This window comes from Brachypodium distachyon, chromosome 5, assembly GCF_000005505.3.
Source record: "Brachypodium distachyon strain Bd21 chromosome 5, Brachypodium_distachyon_v3.0, whole genome shotgun sequence".
Classification (NCBI taxonomy): domain Eukaryota; kingdom Viridiplantae; phylum Streptophyta; class Magnoliopsida; order Poales; family Poaceae; genus Brachypodium; species Brachypodium distachyon.
This window is the reverse complement of record NC_016135.3, coordinates 3079676-3095666: the sequence shown is the minus strand read 5'-3', so window position 1 is coordinate 3095666 and position 15991 is coordinate 3079676. Positions and strand designations below refer to the sequence as shown.

Below are 15991 nucleotides of genomic sequence, written 5' to 3'. Positions count from 1 at the left end.
TAGTGCAGGACCGGTACCGTACCAGTGCCACTATATATTAGTAGCGTTTTCCTGCCTCATAGCACTGGTGCGGTACCGGGCGGTACTACCGCGACCGGTACTACCGGCCTAGAAAGACCGGTACTGCCGCCCTGGACAGAAAACTGGCAGAACCCTTTGGTTCAAAAATAGGTTTTAGCTAATCTTCACCGGTGGGATTGAGGGCAACGAACCGCTTTGCTTGATTCTATATAATTTCTAAAAACACTTAGCATACGGTTAGTCCACATATTATGTTGTCATTAACACCAAAAGTCATTAGGAATCGAATTGCCCTTTCAACGTTTGACATCAAAAATGTGAAAAACAAGCAAATTTTAGTGAATTTGATTTTCAAAAATTAGTAAACCATTTCAGAAATGAAAATTAAATGTTCTATACCTTCGTTACTTCATTACTTAACTCAGAAGTATAAAAATGTTAATGATATGAAATAGTTGTCCGAAAATTATAATTTCTGCAAGTGTCAATGTTTAGTGATATTTCATCACATAAAAAATATCAGAGCATTATCTAAATTTCACAATGTACTTCATGTACATTGCACCACATAGGGAGAAGTTGGAGAAATGAACTCATTTTGACATTTGGATTTAAAACTTTGTCCAAATCTTGTAAAATTTGGCACACTAAGCACATTTGGTATGTATCGCATGTATGCAAAAGCATTTTCAATTTGGCGTGTTTTCATATTTTTTTGAATTTCAAATTCAATTAAATTTGTTGTGTTTGGGCCAAAATGATACGACATACATGATTTGAAGTTGTGGAACAACTATTGGAAGTATACAAACATTGTTAGTACTTCACTCCTCGAAGAAAAGTTCAAAAAAACTCTTTACTTTTGCAGATTGAATGGATTTGAGTGGATTTAAATCCTGGTCAACGCGAAGTCAACTTTCTCAAATGGGTTTGAAATTTCACCAGTGTTCTTAAATTTTGATGTACTTTCTATTGGTGCAATCAGAAAGTAATTTGGAGAAGGTCGAATCTTGGGGTTCTTCGAACTGCAGCCATTTTGGTGTGCTGGGACAACCAAATGTGGCTATTTTTCTTGGTCAACTAAAGTCAACCTTTACAAAACAAGTTGAAATTTGGTCATCTTGCATAAATTTCCATTCGGATTCCATTTGTGCAGTCTGAAATCAATTCAGAGCAAGTTCACTTTCTAAGGTTTCTCCAAAATTGTCCATTTGGGTGGGCTGGGACTGCTAAATGTCGCTATAAATTCCCTGGTCAACAAAAATCAACCTTCTCAAAACATATTGAAATTTGGTAATCTTGCATAACTTTTCATTCGCTATTCATTTGTGCAGTCAGAAATCAATTTGGAGGAAGTTAAATTGCGAAAGAAATTCATAGGAACTGATAAGTGCCGATAACAGTACATGCCCAGGTTCAGATAAAGAGCAACAACCTGCTCTTGATCAGTACAAATAGGTAGTCTTCGAACAACAAACTAATACATAGACAACATACATCAAAATCAACATGGATTAAACAGAACACAACATCAACATGGATTAACCCCTCCTTTTGGAGGACTTGAGCCATCTACAGCGTCAGCAAAACAAGGGAACTCATGGAGGCGAGTGAGATCTCCTCGCGGTATTCCAGAACCACCATAGTCTAGATAAATTTCATCATCTGAAGAAGAATCAAAGTAGTCCCTGTTGTTATGGTTCGAACCATCAGTAAGAAGATGAAACTTATCGACCACTTCATGGACGTGAACGATGACCCCGAATGACACAGCACGTCTGGTTTATGGTTCTGCCCCCGCTGCAATTGAATCAACAATGAGCTCATTAGCATATTGAGGAGCAGGTTGTGTGGCCGAAGCAAGCACTCTCATCAGCAACCGCTTCGGGATGGCACAAGGATCACGCATCCATGCCCTGAGTTTCACACAGCGCGGGTCAGTCCTATGCAGAATTGCCACGAACTCGCCTCCTAGCTGATTAATCAAATTCTTCACAAATTCCAGCTCTTGCGCATCCTCCATCAGTCCATCCAAGCTAAGAACACCGCTAAAAGGCAGTTTTGATTCCTCTCCACAGAAGATGGAGGTCCAGGGGCGAAACGAGATGTCGCCGGCAGGGCACCTGATGCGCATCGATTGCATCACCGCCACCGTGCAATCATCACTCGAATCAAAGCGAATCAGAAAGTTGCCAGGCACAGGACATACCGTGATGCGCACTCCCCTTTTGAAGTTGCAGCGCTGCTTCAGAGCTGCCATGACCTCTTCAGCCGAAGTGGCCAGCGGATTGAGCGCTGATCCTGTATGGATGGTAGCAATGATGGCTTTACCTCGCAGCCTCGCTGCCTTCTCTTCCATTCCGGAGGTGCGGGAAATCACTATCTCGGCCACAACGGGCTGGATATTAGGCTCCCCGCGGCAAAATATCTCCTCCTCGAATCGGCGGCAGCTATCGACATTGTGGTATGGAGGTGGGTTAGTGCTCGCCATCGCCGCCTCCCGTTCGTTTCTACACACCTACTAGTCGCCGCGTCGCCGCCGTCCTCCGCCGATTTAGGGTTCTGGTCGGGATTTGGGTGAGAGTAAAGGAGAGCAAGTAGGCTCCACATGTAAGGAAAGATGACACTGGCCCCGCCTGTCATCTGAAGCCTCGTCCCACCTGTCATCCTCTAGCACGGCCCCAGCGATCCGCCTTTCCTCGGCCCACCTGTCATTAACGATGACCGCCCCACCTGTCAGGACGCACGGACATGGCCCGCATGTAAGGTAACCAAACCCGTTAAGACCTGCCCGCTTTCACTGTCTCTTCGCAGCCCCACACGCCAGAAACGCGGCTCCGACCCCACCTGTCAGCACTCCCCGCGGCCCACCCATCGGAAGCAAACGGTCAAAGGGGCTTGACCGTTAGCAGGTGCTCCATGAGGGCATTTGCGAGAAAGCAGAAAGCGAACAAGTCTAGAAGCAAGCACCGTTATGAGGCCTGGGTATTCCTGAGTACAGCTAAGGGATGAGGGGCACAGAAATAAAAAACCCATTTTTTAGGGCTTGTAGGCAGGGGCGGCTTCCGATTTGTTTGTTATCCCCACCAGGGTGTCGGCGGTCGATGAGTCGCGGGAGACAGGAGTTGGATATCGATCAGACGGAGACACCGAGCAAGCGAGGCACCGAGTTGCTGGGCTCCAGGGGCGACTCGCACGCATGGCTGGGCTCCTGGGCTGCCTTAGAGCATCTTCGGCAATAGCCCCTAAAACAGGGCCCCTAAATCCTTTTTAGGGGTTTCCTCCTAAAAATTTTAGCCCCTATTTCATTTTGCTCTTCAACAGTAGCCCTACTATCTCAGTCCGTATTTATTTTCTCTTATAGACCGACACATGGGACGCACTTGTCAGTGGGTCAATTTTATCCTCTCATCTCCTTCCCCAACAACTGAGGAGGGGCACGGGGGCAAGCCAGATCGACCGACGCCATGGCAGGCTGGTGGCCACGACGACCAACGGGGAAGCGCACAGAGGGAGAGGACCGTTGTGGGGGGGACGGTGGCGCAGATCTGACCACAACGACGAACAAGGAGGAGCCTCATGGGGACCTCCATGGTGGGGCGGCCGCGAGGAAGAACCGAGGCGGCCGACGACGAGGCGCAGGGGAGAGGTGGGCGGCGGCCGCGGAGGAGAGATGGGCGGCGGAGGAAGGGCGCAAGAGGAGAGGCAGGCAGCGCGGAGGTGCTCGGGGCACGGCAGAAATGTGCGGGGCGGCGGTGGTTGGCGCAGTTGCAGGCGGGGCAGCGGCAGCCTGAGGCGCGGCGGCGCTAGGCGAGAGGAGCGCGGCCGGATTCGCCGCCGGTGAGGGGGAGGTGGTGGCAGGATTCACCGCCGGCGAGGTGGGCGCGGGAAGGAGGAAGACCCGATGGGGTGGGCATCGAGAGAAGGTGACGTGGCTGGAACAGGGACCCCAAGGGTCCCTGGGAACGGGGGTGGAGGGGTAATCTAGCTCCCTGGACTGGTAGGACCTGTTGAAGAGGTCTTTTTTGCTCCATCCCTAAAAAGTGAATAGGATCCTGTTTAGGGTCCGGCTGAAAATGCTTTTATCGTGTGGGCTGTACGAGCTAAGGGTGCTATGATAGGCCTGGTTGGACGGGTTAGGCCTTCTCAAAACAAATATGGGCTAAAAACTAATACCTTGCATTCTTTATTTGGCCTAGACCCGTGCTACAGCCCGGCTAGCACAGGTCGTAGGCCTGCCTTTCGTCAGTTTGCTCGGTCCAAAGGAATCTCCATCGTGTGTTTCTGTTTTTTTTTTTAAGTGACGGCTATGAAATTTAATAAAGTTACAGGTGTTTCTAAAAAAAAAAAAGAAGGTTGTAACCTTTTCCTTTACATCAAAATGATCCAAGCTAAAAAATGATCCACGCACCTTTTTTTATTAAATTATTCAAACAAAAAATGAATAAATAAAGCTAAAACCACCACGTTATACCTACAAGCTTGATGAATGCAGTGGTCATTATCGGACCATATGCTGTAAGAGCACATCACCATCCAACATCCAAACCGAGGTTTCACCATAGATGGCACAGTCGGTCCAGCAAGTATTCAGCGCCCACCGCATGTGCAGTCGCCACAGTCTCCCACCGACCCATCCTTTCGACAAGGATCAACAAAGCATAGATCTTGCCAGGCCTGACATCAACCGCGCGAAGCAGATCCACCTCTCCGTGCACGCACATCAACCACCAACCAATCATGACCCACTCATCTACAGATCTAGCGATCCCCAGACGGCGCCTCCAAGAGGCAAAGTATCGCCGCCGCCCAGTCCGAGAACTTTGGGGTTTCACCCGGAAAACTGAGCGCTTCTGTAGTTCATGGGAAATCTCAATCGGCAAGAAGCCCAGATGCAATCGCTAGCTCGTAACAACATCTTAAATCGGCGGAGTCCAGACCTCCCAGACGGCAACCAAGCAACTGGAATTCCAAGGATTCAATCAGCAATCCCGGCTTCGTCTGATCCATCTCCAGTGTGCTAGGGCTGAAATTGTCCTGCACCAGTGCAGCATGCGCTCGCTTGATTGCCAAGTTGTCGTGTTAAGAAGCTTGGTACATTTTACATTTTTTTCGAAAAAGAGGTTGAAACCCCCGGCTCTGCATCAAAACGATGCACACAACCTTATAGCGGCATCGAGAAGTAGTATTAGGCAAGGGTATTATAGGAACTTCACACTACTTGATTATTATAGGAATCTCTTTTGATGTATTGTTCGTTATTCAGAAACAAAGTGTACACATATCAATTTTTCAGGTCAGGACTGTTTCTCTACACATATCAATTGTTAAATTCGTGCTCTTTTGATTTAGATTTATTACTGAATATTTGCTGAAGAACATTTGTGCGATTTGTTGAGTTTCAGAGGTGGCGCCAGCTGCGGCGAGGGAGTGCGAGACGGAGAGCGCCAAGTTCGAGATGCTATGCATGATGCACTCACACTGCCCTGATGTGTGCGTCACGGAGGGATTCACGGGTGGCAAGTGCTCTACTTGGAAGCTGAAGTGCATGTGCACTAAGGAATGCTAGGTCCTCTATGTATTAATTACTCCTGGATGGCGACCAAACTGATCATGGATCATGTCGTTCTTCGCAAATTGCAGTGGTTCTCTGACATATAGCTCTACTGAATTTCTGGTCCATCGCCCCTCGCCTGTTAACACTATTACAAAAACGCTCATCGAAAATGGCTATCAGTAACGGGCAGGCAACACATCAATGGCGGTCATTCCTTAGGAACCGACACTGATGAATTTTTAGCGTTATTAAAAAAAATCTCACGGCTAGCATATAATTATGCTAGCCATGATTTTTTTTCCCAATTGCATACAGCAGAAACTAAAAATCGTCGCATATGCAGTCACAGCTGAACACAATTAGCAACCAAAAATTACCTTGCATGCGGGCACAACAGAACACAATTAGCAATCAAAAATTACATTGCATGCAGTCTCAACAGAACACAATTAGCAATCAAATATTACATCCCATGCATTCACAACAGAGAAACACAATTAAAAATAAAAATAACATCGTCCCATGGATTCACCGAAACCGCTAGATCCCGGTGGATTTGGAGCCGCCGCACGCACCAGGCCGCGCCATCTTCCTCCGATGCGGGGTGGGGCGGGGAGTTGGCTCCCCATGGCGGCGCCCACCTCGTCGCCGGCCACGGCGGCGGCTACCACCTTAACTGCATGAGATTGAAAGAGGGAAAGGATAGAGAGCGGCGAGAGAGGGAGTGGAAGAAAACCGAGAGTGAAGATGGGGAGAGAAACTTACGAGGGAGAAGGCCGGTGGCTTCCGATCTGCTCAGATCTGGTATGCGTAGGGGCTGACTTCTGCTCCTCCAGGCGCCACGCTCCACCGCTGCTCCAGGGGTCGGCCGGAGTCGCCCGCGGCCAGATCCAGAGGCGTCCTTCACCGGCGAGGCAGGGAGGACGGGCGCACAGCTCCTCCTCATCGTCCATGACGCCGACGGTTGATGCAGATAAGGAGGAGAGAGTTTAGGGGAGAGATAAGGAAGGAGGAGAGAGTTTGGGGGAGAGGAGAGTTCGTGGGGGAGAGGGATGGGCTCATGTGGAGGGGGCGATTGGCCGGCGCCGGCGTCGGGGCTCGCGGTGGGGACGAGCAGAAGAGAGACGGGGAAGAGAGAGCAGTGGGAGAGGGAGTTCGAGAGAGAGAAATGAGGGTGGCGGCGGCAGTGGGAGAGAGTTAGGGAAGGGGTGGGGATTAGGGTTAGCCTAGGGGTTTTATAGCCGAAGGATTGGGTCGGGCCTTAGATGGTTGGCCGGTCCTAGAAAAGGCATCAGTGGCGGGCCTAGCTGAAAGACCCGCCACTGATGGCCCTAACATGATTTTTTTTGTATTTTCTTGCTTAGTATAAAATACTTATAACTTATAATTGGCCTATAAATTTTTGAATATGGTCTACTTTATGTGAAAATTGGATAGGTGTTATTTGAACCATATTAATTGTAGTTGTTTCACAAAACACCTCACCTTTTGCATTTAGATATAACCAAGAATACTTTTTTCAATCAAACATTTGTACATTTCTTTGGCAACACTGTTTGGCATGGCAATATACAACTATGTGCAAAAAATGGATACATTATCATGAATTAGGACATGAAAATGGTCAAAACTTTGGTCATTTGGTTTAAACCATAAACTCAACTATGGGAAACTAAAAAATTATACTACATAAGTCATTTTTCAAATGTTGACATATGATATTATTGTTCCATCATGTTAAGCAATAAAAAATAAGACTTTAGCAAAAAAAATCACATTTTTCTGATTTTTTATGAATTAGTTATGATTTATTCAATCTTCAAAAGTGTCCGGGGCTCATCAGTGGCGGGCCTAGATATTGAGCCTGCCGTTGATGTTTGCTTTTCTGAATTTCGCCATCTTTCACATTGAACCATCAGTGACACCTCATCAATGACGGGCGAGGACGCGACCGTTACTGACGTTGGTCACTAGTGACGGGCTTGGTGTGCCCGTTACTGATGATGGTTATAAATACCGTTACTGAAAGGCCCGTCACTGATGTCTCGTCACATATGCACTGTTTTGTAGTAGTGTAAGAGGTCCGTGCATGCAAGTGTTCATTGGATCACATCTATGTATATCTTGGTTTTTCTTTTTTTTTATGGGTTATTATCTTTATATTGTTGAGCCCCATCAATTTGATTTTTACTTGTGATAATGCATGTAACAGTATTTATAAGGGAGTGTCTATTACATTACTATGTTTCCTAAGTTTTTTTTTTCTAAATTTATGTTTGGTTCCATTTTTCATGTAGCTACACAAAACTGCTTGTACCAGCGGTACTACAGAACGGTCCTTCCATGCATTCAGTGACACGGCTAGCTAGGGGCAATCACCACTCAAGGGGATGCCTCCAGTAACACAGTTTCTAGATGGCTAATATATATATCAGTGATGTATTGTATAGATGACTGGTTAGAACAGAAATTAAATATAAATAAATAAATAAAATATTTTTTACTAGAAGTAGGCACCAGTAGGCGGCTCAGAGAACCGCCACTTGAGTGTATACCAGTGACGGTTATTGAACCGCCACTGGAGTGTAACCTTCAATGATGGTTCTGGAACCCCATTGTATGGATACTCCAACGGTGGCGAGTAAGCAGCGATAGTTTGAACTGTCACAAAGGCTAAGTTTTGAACCGCCACTGGGGTGGCGTGTTCTGCCTCAGCCAATTAAGCTAATTTATAGAGCAATCATACATTTACTTCTTATTCTTATTGTCACAAACGAATACAAGGTTATTCTTAAATTTTGTTTTGAATCAAGTTTTGCTTAAATTTTAAAAGAGGGTTCAGATTTGGAGGCAGGTATATATTGTATATTGTTCTTTTTGATAGCAAAACATGAAGGCGTGCGCATCATAAGGCAATTGTCTGAATGAGTCACGTGCAAACAATGAAAGATATACAACTAATTTGCTTAATACTAATTATCTTCTTCGGGTACATTAATTTACCGAGGACGCACAAATAACATACAAAGCATAGATATCATTCATATCTTCTTGGCATGTACAAACCGCTAATTATACTTCTGCTTTGCGATTATACTGATTATACCGGCAGCAGTGTAGCCTATAATAACGAAAATAGATTATCTTTTCTGGAGTACACTCCATGCATCAGTCTCTTATTTATATAAATATAAATATTTCGACGATGCAAATATTTCATACTTTCCGATTGGACACTTTTCAGCGCATTCAACCACGACGATTAGAATCAAGGGTTTTCCATTTCCAACCCCTGCAGGCAGGGGAATTTGCTTATTTTGCAGTCATGGTCACCATGGCCACCATCAGATCGCTTCCCGTCAACGACCACCACCGCCATCGCCTGAGTTTCGCCTGTCTGCTGTCCATCATCTCCGGCCAACTTCCTCGCCGGAGCAGCAGAAGCAGCCGAGGATGTAATCACCAATAGGATGCAGACTAGAACTGCGACTGCCTTCATTCTTCACAAGCTATATGGTTTTCCAAGTACGTTGTGTGGAAAAGAAGTCTATGAAAAAGCTTCAAAATACATGCAAGGGTTTTTGAAGATAGCCGAATGAGTACTTGTTTTCGAAGAGGTTGTGATATTTATAGGGGAGTGACATACAGTAGCATTCTCTGTTCCTACGTATAGATCGATCGCCAGCACTGACAAGATCATATGCATGATCGATCGACAATATGAAGTGGTCGCAAGAATTCTCTGGATCGATTGACAGGTGATGGATTGATGGATTACCATCGTGTGTCTACATTTCAAGACCTAGCCGTAGCAATTTGCAGTTAGGGGCACTGTGCCTTTTGCATTGTGATGGCAAAAAGCAATTTCTGGAGACTGATTGCCGGTTCGAGTTGCACGTCTCTGGACGGACACAAATATATCCATATCACTAATTCAATTTCCAAAAAATTACAGTGTGTATATGCATTTTACAATTCTAGCTGTCCTCATATATGTATTACTATGTTAGTTTTTGAAGTTTTTATCATGTCAAACCTTCTTTTAATACTCATTTTCAATGGTATTTAAATGTTAAATACATGTATAGTTTCGTTTTTTTAAGCCAATACATGCCTAGTTTTGGTTTTACTATTGTTGTTGCCGGTGGTAATTAAGAGCACCCTTCTCTCTCCACTGTATAAAAAGACGGGTAAACATTTGTTATGTACTTCCCTATTTCTAAATACTTGTCGTGGTTTTATTGTAAATTTACACTAAAACCACGACAAATATTTAGGAACGGAGAGAGTACTGATAAATACTAACAACGATACGAACACGTGCAAGGGCAGGAGGCTCTCGTGATGGAAAAATTATTGAGCTTCTTTCGAGTGAAAACGAGACCCTGCAACGAACAATGCAACGAAGAACGAGGCCCTCTCACTTAGTACTCACGTAAAATTCTAAAATGGGCTGGGCTTATAGCTTCTGTTTCTTTTGGTCTTATGTGCTAGCGGAGCTTGGTGCTGGGATGAGTTACACGTTCTGGACGGCCCAATATAGATGGGTCGACGCCCTGGAAAACTGTTGTAGGGCCGTTCTGGCGAACCTGGCAGCACAACTCCGTTTGATCTATTCTCGTTCTCGGCAACGCGCCCTAGGTCCCGTCCTCCTTACGGGTTTCCCTGCTGTCCTGTAGTATCTTCTTTTCTCTGGTTTCTCATCAATTTCTCCCGCTCCCTTTCATCGAGACTGCTATTCTTTTTATGCTATGGTTACTTATATTCTGATGCAATTTCTTTTCGGTTTTCAAGAGGATGCAGATTGCATCAATCTCATCTAATTGTGCTTTTTATGCTATGGTTACTTTTTTTCGAATTGGAGCTACTCCCCTTTTTCCATTTACAAGAACCGAAATAACAAAGTTTGTTACAGACAAGAGATAGCTAATGCTATGGTTACTTAATTGTCCTTTTGGTCTTACAACGGTTATTCTTTGGGTTTCCTCACCATCTAGTTGCAACAAAAGAGTAAGAAGCCGTAAATCTACAATTCCACTCAGATTGCGGTTGCTGAACTTTGTCTTGTGAACTTATTTTACAATTTTTTGATAAAAATACAAAAGACCAGAAAAAGGTTTGTTGGTAAAATTATAAAATAGGCAAAATCTAGAGAGGCAAACGAGATTACGAGAATTATCTGCCGCAATACCAGACACGTCCCTTCTTTTGAAGAGATTTATTTACAGTACCTTGTACTCCACAAGAAGGGTTGGAGTGCCAATTTAATCAGGCCGTCTGTTTAGAAGGGTAATTTACAATACCTTGGTACTCCAAGAGAAGCGCAGAGCCGCTCTCTTGTGTGATGCACATGCATGTCGATACATGTCGGTGGCAGCCTGCCAACATGCCTCCGGCCACTATGTTCAGGCCGTCCTTCGCCGCGCTTTCTCCGACCGCCATCCAGCCTGATTGCTCTTCCTCCGTCCTAGCCCTAGCTCTGCTCGCCGATTGATGGTAGAATTTCGGCTCGGCACTGCGAGAAGTGGTGACAGGGTGCCTGTGTTGTGCCCTCGCGCCGGGGGTGGATATCAGAATTAGGGTTCATGCATCTCCAAGACCAAAATGTCCACGGCGAACGGTTGTGGGCAGAAAGTTTTTATTTTTGTTTGTGACTCCGAGCCACTACCTTGAGGACAACAGATTACTGAAATATATATTAACAAAAAATAAAGAAATATGGTGTTATATATGATTACATTTTTGCCCTCTGAATCGAGGTACTGATCCACTCATTTTCGAGATAGTACTCCTGTTGCTGTCTACTTGTAGTGGCCCATATTAGTTCCGAGGTACCATATGTAAAAGAGCTCTTGAGGAGATCAACCTTGGCTTGGTGCTCAACTATAGGATAATATGTGTCTATTGTTGAGTTCAAAATGTGACATATTATGTTTGACAAGCACCGGCTGCAGTACATCTCCCAATTATTAACTCATAGCTGGCGCTGCTGGCTCGCAACATTAATTGTTAACAAATTCACCGCTTTAGGGCCTTCCCCGCCATGAGTATTGGACGATCGATGAGCAACCAAGGATTTGATTCATCAGTTCATCTAACGATCAATTATGATATATACCCATTACAAGGAGACCTTGATTACAAAACAAGAGACCCATAATTAACATTATCACCACTAATGCATATAGGCATCAAGCTGCAGGTGAAATACATCATGTACGTACGTTGACGTACTACAGAAACATTGACAACTTAATTAATTGGCATCCAAAAGCTTGTTCTGTTCAATCATGCCAAATAACTCATTTGGAGATTAAAACTATGTATGGGTATTATATATTCAGCTCATCATTCTTATGCTCAGTTAACTTCCTCCAACATCTTGTGCTGCTCGTTGAGTGTTCTGGGACATCTCACAATTTGGGTAGGTGCCGAGTGGGCACTGGTGATCGTTGCTAGGAGGCCCATTCCTTCCGTCCGTGCCGGCCATCAGATTGCGCATTACCTCCTGTGGTACGGTCCTTCTATCCTCTGATCCATGCTTCACCACATTCCTTGGCATGCAGGTGCACAAGTTGATGAAAATCAGCCCAGCAACCATGATCATGCCAAGCTTCATTGCGAGACTAGCAGCAGCTGGTTTATTGAAGACCAGAATACAAGACACTAATATTTAGCATAGCTGCAAGAGAACTAATTAGCCTGTTTAAAATCGAAGGAGCTAGTGGTACTTACATATATAGTTGGAAGTAGATCGAGTGGAGAGTAAGATTTGTACGCCAACTGCCTTTGGTAGAACAAAATTAGTGTGATGTGATAAGCTACATATATATAGGGGTTAGAAGTGGACGTTTTTTCTCTTCGCTGGAAAAAAAATAAGAAGTGGATGTTTTGTCTCTAAGATTGATATAATATGATTTCTTGTCTACTTACTGTGGAAAATGGATTCTCCACTAGATGAAGATAGTGTGGAAAATGGCAGTGGGTGAAAATTACTTTCCTGGTGAGACATGGATTTGTAATAAGGTAAATGAATGCACCCTCTTTTCCTATTTATGACAAAAACTAGAAATGTACTTTGGGAAATCTATGTAGCCATGTGGAGTAAACACAGCACAACTTGTGGTTAGTTTTCTCCATCATCGATCTCAATGGGTGTAATTTTCAACTGTCTTGTCTAAAAAAGATGGTGGATTAGGGTTCTCCATTATCTCATTTAACCCATGGTAATTTTGAAAGGAAACCAGAGATTTTTTTTTTCAATTATCTACATAAAATTATGGATACTTACATGGACACTAATATTAATTACTCCCTACAACCCATATTACTGCTTGTCTCCGATTTAGTAGAAATTTGTACTAAATCAGTGACAAGTAATATGGGTCGGAGGGAGTAGCATGTTTGAAAATAAATAATACTCTACATGTTTGAAAATAAATAATACTCTACATGCAAGTATGCCAAGATTACTTTATATCTCATCTAGATAAATAAAGGTAGTACATATATACCACTGTATTATGTCTAGTTATGCAAAGATCTAGATCATCGATCGTCTGAATTTCTTGTTTTGTTTTCTAGATAATTAACCATACATGTTCGAAATACAGGTTAACTGAAAGCAAGATGATGGAGAAACTGAGGCTGCCGGCACCAAACTATAATTAAGAGAGACCAATCGAGAACCTTGACAATGCCATCGCGATCCCCAGCTGATGCCTCAAGTCCGTTTTAGGGAAATAATGTCTAGGCTCTCTATAGCTGTGATAAAATGTATTAGATTTGCTGGGTATTTTTATTAGTACCGGTAGCTAGCTTGCTGGTTGATCTTTTGCACTGCATTGGGTTCAAAAACTGCATGAAGGGAAAATATGGCCATTAGTTATTGAGCCTAAAGATGACTATTTCTGGTGAATGCCAAATATAGCAACTATTTTCCTTTTCAATGCTAGACGTAAAGATAAATCATATATATAATAATTTATTTGGCAGCTATACATGCCGTTCACTGTTAGAAAAACTCAGATGATTATCTCTTTTTCTCAAATATTGTTCTACCACTAGTTTTGTAGAGAACCTCTACTCTTTTTGTTAAACAAACAATATTGCACTTCGCATATGAGAGTACCACCATTTTATTAATTAGTATTTTAGACAAGAAGGGGCTAATAATGCTTCTGATTTCCGTTAGCAGAAACTATATAAAACTTCTTATATATAGATTGGTTACACACTAAATGTGATTAGCTCTTACTTTGACAAGACAATTGAAAAGTAGACAAATTAAATATTATCTCCTTATACCAAATTAATTCATTCTCCTGAAAGGAAAATGTTTGAAAAAACTAGTAGATGCGCATTCGTAGTGTTTAGAAACAGGATAAAGTCTCCCAATTTACATAAATTAAAAACATCATATGTCAGGTGCAAACAATTCACCCACTTCGAGTTGTCTAGTACTACTATCTTTTATTGGTGGAGAATCAATTTTTCACGCTAGAAATCTACGTTGAATAATTCAATTGAAACAGAACTACTTTATCTCCTATAAGTAGCGCATCTTCATATCGCATTTTGGCTACGGAGAGAAGGTGAATGACAAGCTTTTAGCTGCAACTCAACGTTTTCCTTGTTTGGTGAATTCTACTTACTACCTTATGTGCATTATGCAATAATACCCATATTTTGTATTAGGAAAATCACTTGCCATACTGACATACGATTGTACCCTTTATATATGCTGCATGCCGAAGTGATGCTCAATGACTCACCCACATATGTATATGTTTCTTTTTTAGGGGGCTGCAAGAAGAGGTAACAAAATGAAAGGCATTGTGTTGGTGATCACGGCGCTGGTTTTTATCAATTTATGCAATGGTATTCCAAAGATTATTGAAGGGAATGGGATGCTCGAGAGCAAGCAAGGGAAGGACGTGCGCAAGCTGTCTAGTACTAGTATCGACGGACGGAGTGCCCCTGCTGGCGAGGAAATACATCATGTGTGCTCACTAGGGAGCTATCCCTGCCGAGCGACGTCCGAGAATTCTGAGGAAAGCACACAAGATGCTGGGGGAAATTAACTCAGACTATGATCATTGGAAGAAAAGTATGGGTGTAAGATTAATGTATACAGTATGTCCTTAGGGCTTTGCTATGTATAATGTATCTTGGAATTGTCTGTTGATTATTTGATCAAGTTTATATCTTGTACTTCTGAAATTAACATATTTATAAATAAAATCCCCAATAATTCTACTTCTAAGCTAGCTACATCACTAGCTTGTCATGTACTATATAGTAAAAAGTTCTTGAATCGCAAAATCAATATATAGATTGTAACAAAGCATTGTCTACAATAAATTGCCACAAATTTGAAGGCCAGTTAAGCATGCACATGATCGATCGTGTGTACCATGAAATCTTACAATATTAATTATAACAAGTACCATGTGTTCTCAATGTTCGCAAGTACATATCTACTGCGTGGATATAAATGCATCAACTTGAATCTAAATTGCTACTAACAGACAAATACGAGTGCATTATTTGAACTATTACCTAACATGCTGACTGATACTAGTAACCTCTTATTTCACTGGTGCAACATGAATTATATTTCACCCTTAGCTGTTTTCACATGACAACTGAAAGGGTTACACCTCCAACATTTCACTACTGCAGAACTGGTCACCAGTGGCGGACCGAAATCGCCCTTATATTAGTGGCGGGTGACCGACCCGCCACTGATGGCTAGACCTCCAGTGGCGGGTTTCGAGACCGTCACTGGTGGTGGGCACCAGTGGCGGTTCAACTACCTGCCACTGGTGGTACTTAGGGAGGTGCATACAAGACACCAGTAGCAGAGGATATTATTTGTAATATCAATGCTGGGATGATATTGTTTGTATTGATGAATTTAGCTGATATTATAATGCACAGATATAGTATTGTGTCTCAAAATGGTGATAAATACATATATAGCGACTACTGACTAGTCTATCACTTTTCCTCACAACTAGTTTTTTTTCTACTTCAAGTGGATTAAATCAAACACTATGTGTAATTGCACTTATATATATGGTCTTATCTCTTATAAATAACTACAAAATATATGTCAATTAATTCTGAGCTCCATTCACCAAAATAATTGTACGTGAATCAAGCATCAACCAGTTCAGTAATTATTAAATATACAGTACATGTCTTATCACATTTTGTGGAATCGGCCATCTTATTTTCAAAATAATTTTTCATGCAACTTCATTATATTCATTTGTAGGCCAGTGTTGCAATATCTCCAAATAAAATGAAAACATTGTGTTTACATTTTGTTGGGATTATTCTCTTTAGGGAGTGAACGACCTTTATATCACTGAATATGCCTCTCATTAATCTACGGAGATTTCAACA

The 15991-nt window shown here is 42.9% G+C and overlaps 3 long non-coding RNA genes across 3 annotated transcripts; 1 reads left to right on the top strand and 2 right to left on the bottom strand.

Moving 5' to 3' along the window:
- Positions 1-5826: 5826 nt before the first annotated feature.
- LOC112269351 lies at positions 5827-6799 on the bottom strand. The gene is made up of 2 exons (XR_002961170.1): positions 6344-6799; positions 5827-6254 (listed from the first exon to the last, which is right to left on the bottom strand). It is a non-coding gene; the product is annotated as an uncharacterized LOC112269351 (long non-coding RNA).
- Positions 6800-11659: 4860 nt separating this feature from the next.
- LOC100836612 lies at positions 11660-12438 on the bottom strand. The gene is made up of 2 exons (XR_138553.4): positions 12314-12438; positions 11660-12214 (listed from the first exon to the last, which is right to left on the bottom strand). It is a non-coding gene; the product is annotated as an uncharacterized LOC100836612 (long non-coding RNA).
- A 1728-nt stretch (positions 12439-14166) lies between these two features.
- On the top strand, positions 14167-14843 carry LOC106865580. Its single transcript, XR_001404744.2, has 2 exons — positions 14167-14217; positions 14380-14843. It is a non-coding gene; the product is annotated as an uncharacterized LOC106865580 (long non-coding RNA).
- The last annotated feature ends 1148 nt before the right edge of the window (positions 14844-15991 follow it).